Source organism: Rhinatrema bivittatum, chromosome 2 (assembly GCF_901001135.1).
Source record: "Rhinatrema bivittatum chromosome 2, aRhiBiv1.1, whole genome shotgun sequence".
NCBI lineage: Eukaryota > Metazoa > Chordata > Amphibia > Gymnophiona > Rhinatrematidae > Rhinatrema > Rhinatrema bivittatum.
The window spans coordinates 527560053-527581872 of NC_042616.1; the positions used below are offsets into that span (position 1 = coordinate 527560053).

Sequence of the window (21820 nt, forward strand, 5' to 3'; positions counted from 1 at the left end):
CGGAACGGAGGCTGCGTGCTGTCTAATTCATTCCATTCGTTGCCTTATAATACGACAGGTCCAGCAGAATGCTACCATCTGGCCGACTTTTTGTAAAACTGTTTTCACTGCAAGTCGGTGGAACAGGGGAGGATAATAGGAAACATGTCAGCATGTTTAACATCACATTTTCTCAGCTGTGCCAAATGGCTCAGGTGGCGGAGGGCTGGCTGAAGAATTACCTGAGTTGCAGCCTCCTTTTTATGCCTTCCAAGTTATGGAATGTGGAAAAGAATTAGGTAAAACGATAAAAATACTCCAGAGAAACAATGGAAAATCACCAGATTTGATTCTCTGGTTGAAAATAGGAATTTTCAGACCAGTTTGAAAACCAGAAACATTGGGTCAGTATTGCTAAATGGACGCTTTCCAAAAAAAAAAAATCCCCATTGCTTTGCTGTGAGAGACACATGCAGTGGCTTGCAAAAGTATTTGACCCCCTAAAAAGTCAGCAGATTTGTGTGGATTACAGATTGTTCTAGTCAGAATGTTTATTTTAAACCAGTATGCTGTTGAATTGACACTTTGAAAATGTACGTTATCATTTCTCTGTATTTTTTGTAAAATAAAATTAAAAACTGAAAAATGCTACTTGCATAAGTATCCAACCCCTGTGCTGTGGAAGCTCCAAGTTTACACAGATAAAGATCTTGGCCTAATAATTGACGTACAATTTTCCTCTACCTGTGAATCATTAAAAAAAAAAAAAAAAGTCAGCTTTTCTGGATAAAACACCCCCTAAATTTAGAACCATTGGTCAGATTGTGAATCTGAAGGAAAGCTGTGAAAATGAAGACCAAAGAGCTTTCTAAGGAAATTAAAGATAAAGTTATAGACATGCACAAGATAGGAGAAGGCTACAAAATAATATCCAAACGCTTGGATATCCCAGTGAGCACTGTTGGATCAATTATGAGGAAATGGAAGCAGCGTCATACCACCCAGACACTGCCTAGACAAGGCCACCCCTCAAAGGAGATTTGTGAGGAAAGCCCCAGAGACCAGCAATCATTTTTGAAGGAGCTACAGAGTTCAGTGGCTGAGACTAGAATGGAGGTGCACCAGTCCAACCATATCACGAGCTCTGCATACAACTGACCTGTATGGGAGGGTGGCTAGAAAGAAGCCATTACTGAAAAAAATCCACATCAAAGCACATCTGGAGTTTGCCAGAAAGCATCAGTGACTCAGCTAAAATGTGGGATAAGCTTTGATGGTCAGATGAGACGGAAAATGGAGCTTTTTGGCCATAATTCAAAATACTGTGTGGTGCAAACCTAACACTGCCCAGTCCTCAGCAAACTCCATATCAACAGTAAAGTATGGGGATGCAGAATGGTGTTGTGGGGATGCTTTTCCTCAGCAGGAACTGATGGATGGTGTAACATACAGGGAGACATACTGCCAGACAACTGCTTCAGTCTTCTAAAGAAACTAAAACTTGAGAGAAAGTTTACCTTTCAGCAGGACAGTGATCCCAAGCACAAGACCAAAGCAACACAGTGGCTGAACAACTAAAAGGTGAGTGTTCTTCATTGACCAAGTCAAAGTATGGATATCGGTCCAATCAAGAACTTGTGGCACTGTTTGAAAATTGCAGTCCATAAGCATCGTCCAAACAACTTGGAGTAAAATCTGCCAGGAAAGAATGGGCAAAAATTACTCCCAAAAAGTGTGCAAAGCTGGTAGAAACTTAAGACTTAAAGTTGTTATTTCAGCAAAAGATGGTTCTAACAAGTACTAGTCTGAAGGGGTTGAATACTTAAGCAAGTGTTTTTCAGTTTTTTATTTATTTTACAAAAGCAGAAAAATAATGAATTGTGACCTAGAAAATTGCCTTTAGGAGCATACTGGTTTGCAATAAACATACTGTCTGGAACAATCTGTGCAAGTGTCATTTGTAATCCACCCAAATCTAACTTTTTAGGAGGTTGAATACTTTTGCAAGCCACTGTATTCCCCCCACCCCCACATACACACATTGGAGCTTTATTACTGTTCATGTGTCTGTGTCCACTTCTCTTCCTCCACTTTGCAAACAAAGAGAAACATTTGGTTTAGTACTATTATAGCTCCTTACTCCTTGATTGCTTTCTAAGGTTTGAATTTACACAAGTATAGACGGGGGTAACTGAGCAAACTGAGATACTGCTTCTGATTATTTTTTATCCCCTCTGTCTCTGCCTGGCTGCTGAAGGGAGGTGGGAGAGAGCTTTTTTGAAAAGGAGTACTTGTCAACATTTTGCTTCCATTAACTGCTTCTCATAAACCCCACAATCCTATCTAATGCTTCATACAGGCTTCGCGCGCACACACACACACACACACACAGATAGAGGGAGGCATGCAGACACGAAGTTGTCAATGTTAACATTTTTATTCTAAAGCAGCCCTGTTTCCCTTAGCATATTTTTCTTTTCTTTGTCATCACGATACAATTTGAAAATGTTGCAGCAAGTAGGAAAACTACTTTTCTGCAAATCTGTCGGAAAGCGTTCCCAAAGCCATGCCTCTGTATGCTTGTCTTGGGCACTCCACAGTTGAGGATGACCGTCAGCCGCGATTGTCCTACTTCTGTGGGTCAGGAAATGACCGATTTGGGATCGGCAGATTCTAGTGCAAGGTGGGCATGTTTCCTAGCGGGATGGGTTGTCCTCAGAGCCGGTATAAAGGTATTAGGCGCCCTAGGCAAATCTTCTGCCTTGTGTCCCCCTCACCCCCCCCCCCCCCCCCCCCCCCCTGGTCTTGGCCCCAGCTCCATCCCCAACCTCATTCACTCAGTCAGGCCCCCCCCTCTCTTACACACACTTAGGTTCCTTGTCTCATTCACACATGCACCCTTACACAGGCTCCCTCCCTCCCTCTCTCTCACTAACACCATTGAGTCTCTACTCCTCTCGACCATGAGTGGGAAGGACTCTGCTTGCGGCCCCACATGGCTGCTCTTTGCCGATCCCTAATGGCTGACGCCCTAGGCGACCGCCTAATTCGCCTATTTGGATGCTCCGGCCCTGGTTGTCCTGGGTTGTTGATGCTGTCTACGACATGCTGTTTCTGCTGCCACCTGTTTTCCTGCCTCTTGTTGCTCTTATAAGATTGCTAAATGCTGACATTTTTTAAAAGTAGACTACTTTCATCTGGGGCTGTGCTGGATAATAGTGTTCCACCGATTGGCAATGTTGCACCACTGCATATTGGACCTTGAAGACATTCTTAAAGGGCTTTCTCTGTCATCCTCCTGAGCATAGACTGAGCTGATAGAGTAAAACTTACTTCTGGAGTTGGAAGCAGATTGCTAGACAGCATGGCCAACCCACCAAAACTGATGTCATTGCTTTGATGCTGGCAGTGTTTGCTTGTAGAAGGTCACGCATCTGCATACCGTTCCCAGCAGTCCATGGAAGAGGACTTCAGAGGTCAAAGCAAGCGATCAAGGCTTTGATCTCCACATCCCTTGCAGCAGAAGAGAAACAGAAGGCTTATCTGCGTACCAGTTCCAGCAGCCCATGGGAGAGGGTCACAGCGAGCAATCCAGGCTTCAAACTCCACAACCCCAGCTTCAGAGGCCCTGCATCCCATGCAGCAGAAGAGGACCGGAATCATGCACCTAATGGCGCATGAAACAAAACTCTCAATCCAGTGGGAGCATTGAGAGGAGAAGATCATTTTGCTGGTGGCTGAAGAGGATCGCTAAGTAATGCTTGAGGAAATCTTAGGACTTAAAAAGGTTCTGAGGAGGTGAAATAGTGGTGTATATTCTTTAGAGTTTGTGTGTGTCTGAGATAAAAAGCAAACCAGAGGGAGTTGATTCTAGTGTCTGTCTTTCCCTTCCACCCACCCACCACAAGCTCATCATTTGATTTATAGGCAAAATACTCTCATTGAAAATCAATCAGGCTCTTGTCTAAATCATACTATTGCACCAGTCCTTCTTGAGAGTTTAATCATCTTCTTGTCGGTCACTACCAGATTAATAATGAATATGCCAATAAATGTAAAGGACTCCAGTTGTACGCATTCCTACTCCTGTAGCAAAATAAACTTAACTAGGAAATCAACAAAATGAAGATAAAGGCAGCAGCAAGAGGAGGGGGGAGCCTTTCAGAGCCTAAGAAATAAAATATATTAAAAAAAAACAAACCAGGGCTTAGGTTAGTTTCTCAATCCTCTCCTGGAGGCACACCTAGCCAGTTGGGTTTCCAGGATATTCATCGTGAATATGCATGAGATAGATATGCATACATTGGAGACTCAGGATATGCAGATCTATCTCATTCATATTCATTGTTGCAATCCCAAAAACCTGAGTGGCTAGTTGTTCCTCCAGGCCTTGGGTCACCTTCTCATCTATTGAGCCAGTGGTTCTCAGCCCAGTCCTTGGGACACAGCTAGCCGGGCAGCTTTTCAGGATACCAAAAATAAAGGATTGCATGCACTGCCTCATGCATATTCATTGTGGAGATCCTGAGAAAGCTGCCTGGCTAGGTGTGCCCCGAGGACTGGGTTGAGAACTCGTGTATTAAACCATTGAGCAAGTTGTTTTTTTTTCTTTAACTCTCCGTGTTGTGTAGGCTGCAGCTGTGGTGGGAACATGTGCTCACTTGGGACTGCACTGCTTTTATCTCCCTTGCTCCCCAGAGCTCTCCAGATGTGAAAGGTTAACACATTAAATCACTGCCATGCAAGGCTCATAGCCTTACATTCTGGCTTTTATGGAAAGATAATTCCTACTTAACATAAAAATTACTGCTTACAGGAGCCTCACTTGTCCCTTGATTATGGGGTCATTTATTCTCCACGTAGGCATGAGATGGCTTTTGCCTGCTTTACTGCTGGAGTGCTGTAAAGAAAACCACATGGCTCAGTAAATTGTTCACATTTCTCAACAACAAAGTACATGGAAGAGCTACTCATGGATACGGGCTTAGCCTTGGATTGCGGCAGGAGTTTCTCTAAACCTGGCAGTGCTTTCCATGGTGTTTCTATGTTTGCATCTCAAAAGTCCTCTCACATCCCCCGGTGAGCTGACTTGTTCCCCGCCTGCAAGATATGAGGAGCGGTGTCTCCTGTGTTACTGTGGCTGCAAATTAAATAAGCGCAGACCGTAGGAGAAGAATGGGAAAACCTTTTGGGCCTGAAAGCTGCATTGGAGGTTCTGGCCCAGAAGGGGAGGGTCCAAGTGGGAAAGTGAGGTGTGGGTGGGAGCTGCCTAAGGAGCAGAGGTTGGAAGTGCCCGACAGCGATATCATTTCTGGCCCGCAGATGTCACCTCCCAGGCAAAAGTGCTTGCCACTACAGTACCTGATTGTAACCCGCTTTTCGGTGATTCAAAGCGGAATATAAATCAAATAAAAAAAAAAATAAATAAACGTTCTTGCTGCCATGGGCCGGGACCAGTCTCTCCACCACAGACTACATCAAAACCTTACCGCAAGCCAGATGTGGCCTGTGGGCTGTAATTTGCCCACCACTGGATTTTCACCCACTCCCGCGTGGGACGGCTCTGATCATTTTAGTGGAGTGACACAGTCCTGATAGGGTTGTTTTTTTTTTTGTTTTGTTTTTTTTTAATGTTTAATAGAAAAATGAGACCGTGTCAAATAGCTAACTGTCAGAGAGGGATGCAGCACACCCTGATCTGGTTACCAACTTATGTCTGTTGCTTCCCACCAATCCAAAAGTGATTCTTTTTTTTCCCCCATTCATTTCCTCCTAAAATCTTCCTTTGTTGCCTTTTTTTTTCTCTACCCACTTCCCTTTGCCTGTCTGTCCAGCTTATGTTTTCCGGTATCACGTGTGTGCAGACAGTGCTCACTCACGCAGTGCACCAACCCCGTTCAGACTCCAGGCAAGCTGTGGCTATGCCGTGACGTGCCACGGATTGCCAGTCATTTTCCAAGGTCCAGTGCTGTTCATTTTGTTGGATTTTTGCTGCCTTGTCCTTCTGCTTTAACCTTGTCAAAAATCTGACTGTGCTTCAGTTTCTTGCAGCTAAGCCTCTCCAAGACCCGCAGTTTGGCCTCTTGGGTAAGAAGAATTGCCTTATAAATGGCATCTCCTTTGTCTTTCTCCTTGGTTCTGAGCTCACGTTCACCTCCTCTGGTTGTAGCCTTGGAAGTGCTTCTTGATCCCGTCTGTCTTTCTCTGCACCAGCTCTCTGCATGCATCGGGCAATCTCTTGCAGCCGAGGTTGATTGTCAGCCATGATTGTCCTACTTTGAGATCAGCAGATTCTAGTGCAAAGTGGGCACGTTTCCTAGTGGGATGGGCGGGCCTTGATTGTTGATGCCATCCACAGCACGTTGTTTCTGCTGACACTTTTTCCTACCATAAGGTTTGAAAGGTGCTGAGGATTTTTTTTTTTTTTAAAGTAGATGTCTTTCATCTAGAACTGTCCTGGGCAGTAGTGTCCCACAGTTTAGTGGCGTTGTTGTGCTACTGCATATTGACCTTGAAGACATCCTTAAAGGGCTCTCTCTGCCCTCCTCCTGAACATAGACTGAGCTGAGAGAATAAAAGTTACTTCTGGTGTTTGGAATCCAACTGCTAAACAGCATGGCCAGTCCAGCAAAATTGGTGTCAAAGGATCATTTATGTTGGTGTGTCTGGCTTGTGACACCACACCAGCATAAGTGAATTTGGAGGACCTTCCTCAGCTTGTGTGTGTGTGTGTAAATTAGAAAACAAAAATCTTGTTTATGCACTTTTAAATATGATATTGTTCCTTATCTGGTTTGTTATACACTTTATAATTATTAGGAACAACATTTTTTTCACCTGCCATTTTGTTCATACTATATATATATATATATATATATATATAAATAATATGTATGTATTTGCCAACTACTACTTGGCAGTATGTTCTGTTTGTCACATCTGGGGCTATTCCTCTGCTAAAATACTTCTGCATGCTTTTATGCCCCCTTGCCTTGTGTTCTGTAACTCTTCATCCTATGGCCTCCATGTCCAGCTTTCAGTTTAAACAGGTGCAGCGTACTGCTGCCGGACTCTTACATTTCTGTGCTTCTCAAAGAACTTCACTGGCTCCCCCGTCTCTCAGGATAAAGTACAAAGTTGTCTTTAATGTCTTCCAAAATCTCTTCCCCGCCCCCCCCCCCCCAGCTCTTCCGGTGGGCTGCAGAATGAATCTTAAACTTCCCCGGGGTGAATCCTCCGGTCTGGATAGAGCCGCTCAAGGTTGATAGGATGTTTAGAGTTCGGCCAGAGAATTGTGAGAGGAAGCGCTGGGATATCTGAAGGGCCTGGTACACTTCTGCTTGCCTCTGCCCGCACTCGGTGCATGGCCTGTCTGTCACGTTCATAAGAATTGCAATGAAAGTAGGGATGTGCGTATCATTTAGAAACTTAACTGTTTAAAATAAGGTAATTGTTTTCACTTTTTTGTTCAACAGGGTAACTGTTTGGTTTATTTTGCTTAAGGTGGTAGACTTTCTTGTTCATTAACTGGCGTGCTGGAAGCAGTGTCTGTGCTCCTCACTGCAGATCTGAGCTTTCCCTTTTCTTCTCCTCATAGACTGCTCTGGAATCGAGGATTTCCATTCTACCTAACTTGTGACCAGTGAGCCCTAGGAGCTATATTGTGGCTACCAAATGCCTTTCTACTGGGGACCTTAAACATGCTTTGAAACCGGTATTAAGTTTGTACATAAAACACTCTGCCTTACAGGCTAAAATGGTAGTGCTAGAAAAAAATAAATAAATAAAACCCTCAAATAAGTTAATGGTTTAAAACAAGATCATTAATATGGTCCCTTTCATGGTTTGTCATTTTTAAAAATCTCATTCCTGGTGTGATTTGGCGTTTAAAGATTTTGAAAGCTGCTCCTGCTTTGTTGCCCATTGCCGCCGTATAAGAGAGACCTAGATTCAATTCCTGGCCCCCTTTCCTGCTGCTCAGCCCGGAGGAGTGACTGCGATCACAGACCCCCGAGGGCAGGGAGCTGTGGCACAGTCGTGACAGCTGACGGCACACTGAAGTTGCTGTACACATCTGGCTCTAAAGGAAGCTGCAGTCTCTCCCTCCCACTTGCCTGAAATTGTCACTGAAGTCTCTGAGCTGTGGACATTGAGGAGAGAGCTTAAATGGGAAATTGCCATGGAATTTCAAATTGTTTGCTGACGACATACGAATTTTTTTTTTTTGTTCCATTAAGATCATCCTGGGAATATACTTTTGAATTTTTGACGATTATGCCTAGTGGCAATTAAGCGTTGGCTTGTGCATCATAGGTTGATGCTTAACATTGATAAAGCAGAATTATTGATTTTTATCTTGACAGGGCCCTTGAGGATAACCCCCCAAACGTTGTCTGTGATGGACACTTGCTACCCATCAGGAGCTTTTGTTCATAATCTGGGAATGATGCTGGATTCATCTTTATCTATCCGTGAACATATTAAATGTTATTACAGCTGCTTTCTTCAAAATAAGAATCTTATGGAGGTTTAAACCACTGTTTGAATATGATATTTTTCCCTCCACCTTGCAGTCGCTCATATTCCCAACATTGGATTATTGTAATGCCCTTTTTACTGGTCTTCGTAATAGTACCATCAGGGCATTACAAATCCATCCAAAATTCTGTTCCTCGCCTAACAGGATGTGGATTATATAGTCATATTACTCAGACTCATATTACGCAGACGATATACAGTTACTGCTGCCAATTGTAAACACCATTGAAGATACAATGAAACTTGCCAATATGTATCTTGAGATAATTAAACAGCTCTTAAATCAGATGGAACTGGTAATAAACATCGACAAAACTGAATTTTTACACCTTGAACGTAAAAACATACATCAAATTCAAACAGTCACAATTAAAAACAACCAAACCATTGAGCTAGCAACAAAAGTACGAAATGTAGGAGTAATAATTGACCCTGAACTAAACATGAAACAACATATCTCATTGAAAATAAAAAGATATGCGAAACTAATGATCCTGAGAAGACTAAAACCTTTACTAACGCTAAACAATTTCCGCACAGTTCTGCAGGCCATGATATTCGCAAGTACGGACTACTGCAACTCACTACTTTTAGGACTACCACAATCTACAATCCAGCCACCACAAATATTACAAAACTCGGCTGCTAGAATTTTGACTGGCAAAAAAAAGAATGAACACATTACAGGAACGCTCGCTGATTTACACTGTCTCACAATTGAACAAAGGATTCAATATAAGGCATTATGCATAATACACAAACTAATCCACGATGAAAAAGTTGAATGGCTCAACACTGCACTGCACGTACATGTCCCACAAAGAAACCTAAGATCTGCTAATAAGGCTCTACTAACTGTCCCCTCTGTCAAAACAGCACGCCTCACGCAAGTTAGGGAGAGAGCACCTTCACTGGCAGGCCCCGTGCTATGGAACACCATGCCACTCGAAATAAGGCTGCAGAGAAACTTCAAAATATTCAAAACCAATCTGAAAACCTGGCTTTTTAAACAAGCTTTTTATAAAGATAAAGAGAAGGAAAAAAACAGTTGACTGATAAGGACGCACCAAACTAAAAGTAGTTACTTGTAAGCTACAAATACACATTATTGTTAAATTCAAACCGCCTAATTTACACACACAGTTTTTTTGAAATGAATTGTTACTGCACTATGATGGCACATGATTAATTTGTAATCTATACCACTCACATTTTCATTAGCGTGCCTTGCTGTAAACCGTTGTGATGGTTATCTAACTTAACGACGGTATAGAAAAGTTTTTAAATAAATAAATACTCCTGTTTTATCATCTTTATATTGGCTACCAGTTCATTAGCAGATAAAGTATAACCTTGCCTGTCTGATACATATACATTGTTGCATAACTCAAGCAACTTATGTTCAGTATTGCAAACTCAACAACCAGTGAGATCATTGCGTTCATCTAATAAAGGCCTGTTGGAAAGTCCATCTATAAAACTTGCACACCTTTTCGAAATAAGGGAGCGTGCCTTTTCTGTGGCAGTCCCTTCCTATGGCATTTTCTCCCAGTAGAAGTTAAACTAATGTTGGACAAACTGAAATTTAAGAAAGCACTGAAAATGTGTTTGTGTTTTGTTTTTCTTTTTGAGAGGCCTTTAGGCATGGAACATTGACAGCTGTAGTCTGGTTGGATTTTATTTCTGCACTGATTTGTATCTGAGAAGACTTGTTTTGGTACAGATTGATTGATTCCCTGTTATTATATAAGCATTGAGCAATGTTTCTTTTTATTGTGGTGGGTTGTGTTTTTTTTTGTTTTGTTTTTTTGTTTAACTTTCATGAATGTGATTCTGTAACCTGCTAGGCAGGAAAGCCTTTTAAAATAAATAAATGGTTACTTCCCATGAAGGCCCTTAGTAACTTAGATTCATTTTTAGAAGTGCAGAAAACTGTGTGAGGAGTTTATAGTGAAAGCAGTGTCCCCAGTTCCAGCATTCATGCCCAAGGTGCTTGTGCTGCGGATACCTGCTCACCCTGTCATAAATGTGCAGGAGGAGGAGGAGGAGAGTGAAGTAGGTTATTTTGGTGGGAATGGCATGTGTGATGTGCATGTAAAAATAAAAAAAATCCCCAGAACTCCATGCTCGGGCAGGTTTATAATCCTCCTGTAGGTTTGAAATGCCCTAATTGGATAGTTATTTATGGAAAAGTGCCTTTTCTTAGGTTCACTAGTGAGGGCAAAGAATTCTGAAGCTCCCTGTCCGATAAAGTAGGTGGATACCAGCTCTGCACTCTTTCCTCCCGCCGGCCATGGTTTTTAAAATGTTTCCCCTCTTTCCTTTGAGCCAAGGGCAGCTACATGGACAAACTGTGACTCGTTCGGGACTCCCCTGCATTTTTTTTTTTCTTGGTATTCCTTTTACTTTGGTTACGAAACTTTCAACGTGAGGGAATATGAAAAGCTCTCTTTGTGACAGGATTCCAGCTGACTCGGCAGAAGGAATCCTGGCTGCTGCCCCTGCGGAGGAGCCCTCCTCAGCATGCAGCCTTCGCTGTGCGTGTGCTTGCAGCAGGAGGAGAGCCCTGCGAGGCACTGACTCGTGTTTCTTGTGTCATCCCGAAGCTCTTCCTGTTCTGAGGGGCATGCGTTTTAATTAAAGCACCCCAGGGGAGTCAGCTGGAAAGATTTTAATAATTTTTTGTTTCTCAATGAGCCAGAGCTGAGCTATGTTGATTTCCAGGTCCCTCAGGGAAGATGTGCAGAGTGTTTTGGGTTTTTTTTTGTTGTTATTATCAGAGCACACTCCTGTTTCTTCTCTCTCTCTCTCCCCCGCCGGCCTCTATTTCTTTTTTGCCCAACTCCTGGGAGTTGCATTTTTTCCAGCAGATGTCCCATCGGACACTCGCTGGAAGGTACCAGTATAGTAATGGTTATCTCATGTGCAAGGATCAATATCAGCCTTTTTTTTTTTTAACCCCATTCATACCTTTCCCACAAAGACTCCTGTGTACTAAAAGCACCTTAAAATGAATGCGCTATATGCTAATGCATTTTGCCTTGCATCAAGAGTTTTTTTGGGTTTTTTTTTAGTTCATATTAGGAACAGTATCACAGTAGATGATGGCAGATAAATACCAAAAGTTTATCCAGTCTGCCCATTTGCAATACACACGCACAAAATCCCCAGCACAGCCTCCCCACCCCCCCAAGTCTTTTGTCCTCCCTCCTGCCTTTTCCCATCGCTGTCCTGAGCACGCCCAAAATCTGCCAAAGCAATGGCCTCCACTTCAGCTGGTAGGGCCATTTCAGGTGCTGCTGTCTTCAGCTTCATTTCTCACAAAACCAAGCCAACGCTCTGATGCAAACCTACCGCTGCTGTTTTAGGGTTGTAATCTGCTGCTCCATGCAGGCTATCCCAATGCATTCCTGGAATCCCAACACAGTCGTATCACCGCTTTTATGTGCTGAACTCTCGCTCCATTACACTTGGGGTTTTTCACCCCCTATTTTATATTCCTCTCAACTCGATTAGTGCAGTCATCGCAGTGACTGTCCTTGACTGCGCGCTCCCTCCCCCCCCCCCCCCCCGGGTTCCTCCTGAAGCTCTGAAATCAAGGGTCTTAAAAGTGGCCATTAGGTGCCACTACCGCACAGTGACTGGGGCTCCCTCTCCCTGGAAGCTGTGAATGTTGCCTCCACTTGCATCCTCATCCTGGCCAGCCTAGGGCCTCTGCATGGCAGTGTACAGCGCTGCCAGTAGCCCAGCCCTGGCGCATTAAAATGTTATGCACTCGCACCAGCTAAACATTTAAATAGTATATGAAGGCTCCAATGGAGGGAGCTAAATGTAGTACGTGCTTATAGCACCAAAACCTTAGCTCCAGATCCTGGGCTGTAGTAAAATGTTGGTGGATTTGGCATGCGCGCAGTCTATAAATGGAGGGGAGGCCGTGTCCTGGGCTGCCTCCTCCCCCAGTCTCTAAGTTTGTCCCCCACTTCCCCCATGTGTTTCAGAGTGCTGCTAGGTATTGCCAGATCGTCACTGGAAGCCGAGCTCCAGCCTTTTCCATCTTTTTTTTTTTTTTTATTTGGGTTTTTTATATACCGGCATTCATGATAAGATCACATCATGCCGGTTTACATTTGAACAAGGTGTGCAGGATAACAATAAAAATGAAACTAGTGCATAGGAAATGAAGTTACAATGAACAAGGGTAATGGAACTAGGAGAAGAGAGAGAAAGACATAAGTAAGTTAACATCATCTGTTTAAAAGGGTGGTTGGGGAAGGGGTGGGTTATTTTTCCTGGTCTGTTTCCCGTTGGGAGGAGGCCATAGTGCTGGGACCCACATGTTTACAGCGTGCTGTGTTTAATGGATATTTTCCCTGCATGAACACTTTTTTTATAGTACAGGTATGCTATACATATCGCACGAGCAATAAATCTTTAACACATTTCTAGCATGCAGTTCTTAGTGCATTCACGGTACCATAAGACCCCGAAGAGGGGAAGAACCATGTTGGTGTCCAGAAGGCTTACATGTTTGTATGGAATCAAATCCTAATTCAGTGATGGCTGATTTAAAAAACTTAAATGAAAGCAGTAATCTTGGTTGTGTGGCACTCCAGCATTTCATTAAGAGGTTGTGCTGGAGGTATGGATTAGTTCAGAAGGGAGTTGCCTTGGACTAGCACACTGAGCGATCAACTACATTTTTGTAATTTGTTTGGTGGATGGGATATTGGCCTGTCGCGTTAGGCATGCTTTAAGCTTCCCAGCTTTAGCCAGTTATTTGTCTGTGGTGATCCTCCACCCTGAAACAGGTGCTGGTTTACCAGTTTAGTTTTTTTTTTTTAAATTTTTTTTACACTTCAGGGCATTATATATGACAGGAACAGAGGGACACAGCCTCGCCCCATTTATATACTGCTTGCATGGCTATTTCTTGTGTTAACCCCTGGTTCATTGCTGCACAAAAAAGAAAACGGGGGGTTGTTCTTAATAGAGGGAGAAAGTAAATCTCCAAGGCCTTCTGGTGAATTAGACTTTTTTTTTTTGTTTAAACCACATCAGTTCACTTGGCAATCAAGAGAGATGACACACAGGATGTGTGGTTCACAAAACAAGCCTTTAGCTTGAAGAGTGGCAAGAAAAATATCTACAGTCTGCTTGCATTTCATCCTGTAGATCAACAAGATGAACAAGTGCAACTCAACAGAAGCATAAAGTAGTTCTATTAACTTGTATAATCACACAAAGTCCCCTCTTCTCTTTACTGTCCTTATAAGGGGAGAGATGACTTCACAGCTGTTGCTTTCCCAAGATCCTCAGCTTACAAAGAGACTACAATGGGGTTAGCACAAGTTCCAGAGCCCTGCTGCCAGAGGTGTAAAAATCCCAGGCCCCTAAAACTCGGCTCTAGGGTCTGATGGAAGAGACGCAGGTAGGGTCTTGGCTATAGAACGTTGCAGCAGCTAATGCCGGTGGGACCTAGGTGATAGCCTGCCAACAGGATGGCCTGGCCCATGGAGAATCGGGCCACTCTCGAAAGGCCGAGGGGAAGAAGCTGGCCAGGAAGGAAGGAGTCAAGAGAAAGGGACACTCTTGGAGCGAGGGAAAAAGAAGTAGTGGTACTTGGAAGCAGGGGAAAGCAGTAAGGGTCCCTGAATGGCAGAGAAGGAGAAAGTAGATTGCTTGGAGATGGTAGGGAAGAGCAAAGGAAAGCAAAAGGTAAAAAGGAAGAAAAGAAAATGTAAAAATAAATTAATTAAAAATGGAGAACGCAAATAGACTAAAAGAAGGGAAAATAACCAAAACAAGGAAAACAATTCACTAACTCCTAAAAGCTTTTGGCTGATGACTAAATTTTCAAAATCTGTTTTATCTTTCTGGGGCTGTTGAAATCACTATGTAGGTAGTTCCTTTGGATCAAAGTATAAATATTTCTCTATCCATATGGTCTGTTTCTGGCTTTTGCTCCCAGGAATTCCTCCTGTGGTTGAGGAGGATTCCAAACTTGGAGAGTCCTGCTTCCAGGGAGATGGGGAGAGAAAGAGGTTTTTAATGCTTTACAAACTTCCTCCTAATTCCTCCGGCATGGAGTTAAACCGAGGGAGCATCTTTTGTCCCAGCTTTCAGCCACCTTCTCCTCTCTACTAGGGAGCTGAAGCTTCCAGGAAAAATTCCAGGCTGAAAAACTCCTACAGTTGTATTTCCACACCCACCTACTGACAGAAACTGATTACTGCCTCCCACAGAGGGAGGTGCAAAACTAGAATAATGTCTACCCTTTACCAAGGGCTGCTATTTGTATTTGTTTAGTAAGGAAAAGGCCCCTTACACTTGAGGGGAAGGGGTTCCATAACCATCTGTGGCCTCACCACTTATAAACTTGTATGCTCCACACCTCCATTTAAGATTGAGAATAAAACTTTTAATCTCATTACTTAGCCTTCATTAGGCATACCTAGATGACTAGTTGGTGATGGGCTTGACCTCCTTTGGTATTTCTCGGTCCCTCCACACCACAATCCAGCTTTCTGTTTTGTCTGCTAGACCAGTCCATGACCATAGGGATTTCCCTGCACCACAACTTGGAGACAAGACCTTTTTCCATGACCTCATTTTGGGCTATAAAAGGGGCGTGGTCCTGGTCCAATACCAGTAATCTCTGTCTCCAACAACAGTGGACATGTGAAGAGGACGTAGCTCCCAGAGACAGGGTGCGTCCCCGGCCTAGTTAGGTCCTTATTGCTCCTGAGACAATTATCCTTGCGGGTTACTTCTCCAAGTGGGAGCAGTCTTCCAGGCTCTTCCATAGTCAAGCTCGTTGAAGGGAAACCTCCAGAGAATGGTAGCTGCAATCAGTGGTACCTCCAGAGAGTAGTTTCTGTGATCTCAGGAGCCTGGCAGCCCCTCCAAAAAAGGAAATGGGAGGCATTGCAAGACACACTCTCCCTCTCTCTCCATCCCTGCTTTCCCCTCGCAGGTGAAGGAGCAGTAGAAGTGAGTAGAAGCTGGGTCTGCTTCCAGCAGGTAGAGGCCTTTCTGGAGGTGGTGGGTAGTGTCTGAGCCAATTTCTTTGTGAAGCAGCAGCTGAGTTGTGCTCATTTACTTCAGGGGAAGGAAGCTTAATTCCCATGTGGGTGAACACTATAGGTTGAGCACACAGGCCAAGACAGATCCTGCCTTCGAGGCAAAGAAGAACAAGACAGCCCTGTCTTCCGCCCTGTTTAAAGGATCACTCTGGTACATCTCTATGTAATGGACTGGTCTAGCAAACGAAAAGGAAGGTTAAATTATGCCTAATTCTTTCCTTAAGTCTGCTAGACCAGTCCAGATTCTGCCTGGGGAAGACACAAGTGAAGAGACTCATTGGAACTAGTGGCAGTATAGGAGGGATGCCTGATTGTGTTATCCTGTCTCTCACTCAGCTTACCTCAGGACTTTCACTCAGAGTGGTTCTTGGTATCCGATGATAGGTACTGTTTAAAAAAAAAAAAAAAAAGTGGGAGTGAAGTTAGGTGGGATTTCTAGTGATCCTGTCGCTTTTGCAGTAGGCTACTGGTAATGGACCAGGACACCCCCCCCCCCCTTTATATAGCCCAGAACGAAGTCATGGATAAAGGTGTGTCCTCTAATACATCAAGCTGTGGAGCAGGGACATTCCCTATTGTAATGGACTGGTTTAGCAGACTTAAGGAAAGACAATTATCAGGTAAGCAGAAGTTAGCCTTTCCAGCTTTCAAGTCCATTTCTATTGGTCCAACTTGATCCCATCCCAGAGGATCTAGTTGATAGGAGCCCGGATAGACTATCTTCAGGAGAAGATGTTTCTACCTGCCAGAAAAGCTGGAGTTCTGTGAACCTTGCAAAGTTTTTTGTACAACAGAACCAAACATCAGTAAGGTCAATCCATGTCCTCCTAGGGCACATGGCTATGGCAGTGCATGTGGTTCTTCTGACTTGTCTGCATATATGGCACACTGATCCCATGGAACATGGTCTCAAGCTGAAAGTTGCCTGGAAATCATCCTTCTGGAGTTGTAAGCCATCTGTCATGTGCGATGGGTTTTCTCCTAACTGCCCTCTCACAAGACAGTCTTTATCAAGATGAGCAATCAGGTAGCCATGTTCTATATAAACAAGCAAGGACATATGGGCTCATATACCCTCTGAATCTGGTCATGGGCCAGTCATCACAGTGCATAACTTCTAGTGTCCTATCATCCGGGCGCTTAGAATAAGCTGGCAAACCTTCTCAGTAGAGTTCTACAACCTCATGAGTGGTCCTTGGATCAGGAAGTGGCGAGCAACTTGTTTTGTCATTAAGGAATACCGATAATCAGTCTCTTTACCCGAGAAGTCAACTGGAAGGTCAAGAGTCAGTTACAGATCAGCTCCTAATGCTTTCACGCCAAACTGGAAAATCTGGCTACTGTATGCATATCCCCCAATTCCTTTCATTACCAGGACTGTCCAGAAAATGCTTCAGGACAAAGCAAAAGTGATTTCATAGCCCTGGCTTGGCCAATCAAAGTATAATACTTGGGAATGTCTCCAACTATCATTGCCCAGAAGTAGTGGGAGAGACTGCCACTCGATTCTGCCATAATTAGCCCTCAGGCTTGGATGCTGAGCATGCAGTAGTCTCATCTTACTCTTCCCAGGGAAGTGGAGGACATGGTGATTTCAGCCAGGAACCCTTCAAACAGAAAATCTTAGTTTCAAGTGGGAAAACTTTCTCTGTGGTGTGGAACCAACTAACTGGATACCTTCTTTTGTGACCCAAAGGATTTGCTGCAATATCTTTTCTTTCTCTTGTCCTTAGGCCTCAATCTTTTTGATTAAGGTACATCTTGATGCCATTGCGGCATAGCATGTGGACAGGGCGCTAATCTCTTTCAATCTTTAGTATCTAAGTGCATGAAGGAACTGTGGAATTCCAGGCCTCCAGTCAGTAAAACCCACCAGTGCCTTGGGACCTCGACGTGGTATTGGCTTAACTCATAAAACCTCCCTTTGAACCTCTCAGGTCAGAAGACTGGCTGTTTGTTATCTGGAAAGTATTTCATGTGGCCATCACTTTGGCATGAAGGGTAAGCATATTACAGGCTCTGGTTTCTTATTCACAGCACCTACAGTTTTTTCACAACAGAGTTGTTATACAAACTCACCCTAAATTCCTTTTGAAAATAGTATTCCACATTAATCAAGCTATTGTGTTGCCAGCATTTCTTCTGAGAACTGGGTGCACTCAAAACAGGTTGTTCATTACTTGGACTACAAAATAGCCCTAGAGTATTACTTGTCAGGGACTCGACCTCACCATCAAGCTTCTCAACTGTCATCCCAACAAGTTTGGAAAAGCAGTTACCAAAAGGACTCTCTTATTGGCTTAGTGAACTGTATATAGCCCGCTGCTATGGGCTTGGCTACGTACAGAATACAGACTCTGTCGAGGCTCATCAAATGAAAGGCATGGTGACTTCAGTGGCAATGGTTCATCCCAGGGCCACTTCCATTGAAGATATATGCAAAGCTGCTATTTGGTCATCTGTTCACATCTTTATGACCCATTACTGCCTGTGGCATGTCCCAGGGAAACTGACTTTGGACAAGCAGTTCTACACAGCCTATTCACCCTGTAGTTCGCTGGTGAGGTCCAGGTTCTGTTACACAACCTTCAACTTGGGATTCCCCATGCATTATGGCAATGTATGCCTTTGTCGACAGAGCATATTTGCTGACTTGTAAATAGGGTTCTTTGTAGACAGGGTCAGCCATATTTAATATCCACCACCTCCCTGCAGAGTTGACTTACCTTGCTAAAGCTTTAAGTGCTGGAAGAGACAGAGGAGCTCGTAATGCAGTGTCTGCGCATGCTTAGTAAAACCTTTATTGAGCTATGAGAGGGGGATCCACGTCGCTGTCAGATGACATCACCTGTCATCTGATTCATTCTGCTGTTTATGGAGCAACCTGTTTACAGGTAAGCAAACTTGCTTTCCCTCTGAAACAAACTGTAAACGTGAAACCTAAAAGGCAAAATATTGGGTTTTGATACTGTAAGAAAGTAGGATTTATACATGTCTTAATGCTAAAATTATATTTTGGGGCTTCTCCATTCTGACTTGAAGTTTCATTTAGCTAACCTGCTTCAATGTGTACCAAAAACTGCTGAGGGACTTTACAGACTTATTATGCCTTAAGGGCTGAAATAGATATGCAGAAATAAATCAGCAAGTAAGTTGTAGATAGTACGTTTTTATTGTGGAGTTGCAGTGACCTGATAAAGGGGGGGCATAGCCCTCGGAAATTATGTATTGCTAGTCCAGTTTAGGAGGTATAAGGCTGCAGTGCCATAGCAGACTAGTAGGGCTGAATGGGGGAGGAGGGATCACTCTCCAGTGTGTAAGAAAATGAAACCTTGGAAGTAGAGGGGCTGACCATCAGGAAAAAAAAAAAGGGCAGAAAAGGCCATGGGCATTTTCATTCATCCCCATTCTTGTCTCACCTGTTGTCCCTGCCCTCATCCCAAACCCAGAGAAGAAAACTCATCTTTATGCTTCTTTTCCTGGTTGCCTGCGGGCTTCCAAGCAGGCCGTGATAAGCAGTCGGGATCTCTCACCTGCAAGCTCAGGCCACAAGCTTTCTTAATTCTGTCCCCCTAGAGTAGGAATGTCCAACTCTAGTCATCAAAAGCTACATAAAGGCCTGGTTTTCAGCCTGCTCACAGTGAATATGGATGAGATGGATTGGCATGCGCTATTTCCGCTGTATGCAAATCTGTCTCGTTCATATTCAATATGGATAGCCTGAAAACCCAGGCCTGTTTGTGGCTCTTGAGGACCAGAGTCGGCCTCCCTGCCATGCCCCACCCACTCACCCAGTATTACAGTAAAGGTCTCTTCAGTTCTTGTAATAAATAAGGATTTTTGGCTACTTTGTTACATCTTCCTATTGTATTTATTTATTTGCAATACCTTTATCCCTTGCAATCCAAAAGATTTTGGCGGGTTACAGTAGATGAGTAACCAATAAAGAAGAAAACAGCACTCAATCTTAAAAATAAACCTTTGCACAACTCCATTTCCGCCAGCAGACAAGACTAACACATTATCTGGAACACACTCCTTTGCCCAGACTGCAGAGAACCTGGAATATTTCACCCCTTGTCACTTTCCTTTTTTTAAATCTAGTAATCTCCAGTAATAATCTCCCTATAATATAAATGGACTGATTATTCCTCCCAGTCACTGCCCTTGCAGCCATTTGTTAAATCACTAGGAAGAGCAAAGAAATTATACGATTTAACATTTAATAAACTACCTTTTTCAAAAGAATTTGGGGGCCTTTGCTTTCCGCGCCTCTCTTTATCTTTTCTTCCTTTTAATAGGTGGAGAGAGGAGAGGGCACCCGGGCGGGCGGCAGTTCCCGAGTGCGCGCGAGGCTCACGGCGCCGTGTTGAGGGGGGGACACCCGTGTAATGCAGCTCGGTCAGGGAGCCCTCCTCGGCTTAATGAGGCGCTGGCCCCATTCCCGTGCCGCCTGGAAGTGCAGCTCTCCTCGGTGGAAGTAATTCTTTCTTTTGAAGTACTTTCCAGAGCTGTCAATTACCGTTCCACAGCTCCCAGAGGAAATAATGCGAGAGAATACATTATACACACACACACACACACACACACACACACACACACACTGCAGTGCTGCGCTGCAAAGTAACCCCTGGTACAGGAGTCTGGCAGCCCCAGTTCGGTGGAATTCGGGCTTTGTTTACATAATGTTATCTGGCTACCCACTGGTATTTTCATCTGGCAGACAAGTCGTGTCGTCCCCCCCTCTCTCCCCCCTTCTTGAAAAGCAGCTGTCTAAGCAACAGGGGGGGGGGGGGGGCGCGGCGCTCCCGGTGCTCTTTCAGGCGATCTCAGATTTCTTATTTCATGAGAATAAAGTAAATGTTATGCTCTACTAGCTTTGGCACCGGCACTGGCTGTTTTTTGTTTTTTTCCTCCCCCCTTCCTTGCTAATGAAGTGAGTTTGAAAAATGTTTTTTGTTTGTTTTTTTTTTTTTAATTGCTTTTGTCACCAAGAAGGTAAATACTATTTTAAAGCAGTCGTTCTAGGGAAAACCAAATCCGATTTAGGAAGGAGGGTTCTCATGGATAGTTAAAAACTTCCTGTAACTTGCGGAAGTACTTGATTCCCTTCTAAACCTAGTTCTTAAAGTTAATTTGGTGTGCGCTTGGCGGTAGGGGAAGGCAGTTCTTGCCGGCCCTCATTTTTGCCTCCTCTTTGGATGCCTCTCTCGCCGATGTAATCAAAAACCCCTTTTGGAGCTGGCGAAACAGCTGCCATTCAAAAACAAAAAAAAAGCTGATGCGGCAGCAGCTATTGGAAAAATTGCTTTACAAAGCTTGTTTGGGGTTTTGCAGTGATTTATTGTGAAATTGAGAAATGTTTTGTTTTGTTGAGGAGGATTTGGGATTGGGGGGGGGGAGAGGAAGGGAGGATATAATGAAAAATGTTTGGGATTCTCAAATAGCTGTAATGAGCTGTTAATGTTACACTAAAGTAGGCGCACAGCCTAGAACAAGTGGAAAAACAAGGTCTGCTTATAATCCTATACCAACACTGGTCTTGGAAATCATTTTTAAGTTCTACACTTGTCTGAAGCCTGTTATCTGCATAGCCCCTGAAGCAGGAGGTAATCGCTGAAACACGCTGTCGGTGTCGGGCAGTTTGATACATATGCTGCCTTTGGCATCTGACTCTGAATGCTGAAGCTAAGTGGACAGGGCTGGTGCAAGGATATTAGGTGCCTTAGGCGAACCTTCTGCCCTGCGCCCGCACACACACACACACACACACCCTACTCCTACCTCATTTGCGTCCGCCAAGTGTGTGCTTCTCTGGGCCGCGAGCAAGATGGGCACTGCTCGCGGCTTGCCAAATCTCTACTCTTCTTTGCCACGTGCGGCATAGGGTCTGCTCGCAGGCCCCACATAACTGCTCTTCGGCGCCCCCTAATGGTCGGTGCCCGAAGCGACCGCCTAGTTCGCCTAATGGGCCACACCGGCTCTGTAAGTGGATCGTTCTAGGACAAGTTAAGTACTCGGGGGGGGGGGGGGCCTCGTTTGCTAAGCATTTTTGCCCGAAGACGCGGAATGGGAGAGAAGCCTTAGTAAATCAGGCCCTTGGTTTCTAAAAATTTTTTGTAAGTTATTTTTTTGCTAGTAGCTCTGAACTACAGCTGATCAGACCCATGTCGAGGGTGTTCATTATTATGTGTGGTCTTCCTGAAAAAATGTATTTGCCC

At 44.0% G+C, this 21820-nt stretch overlaps 1 protein-coding gene across 1 annotated transcript in view; it reads left to right on the plus strand.

Moving 5' to 3' along the window:
• The window catches only part of PARD6G (par-6 family cell polarity regulator gamma), a 224338-nt gene that overhangs the window by 198642 nt on the left and 3876 nt on the right, over window positions 1-21820 (plus strand). The gene's annotated exons all lie outside the window — the stretch shown is intronic.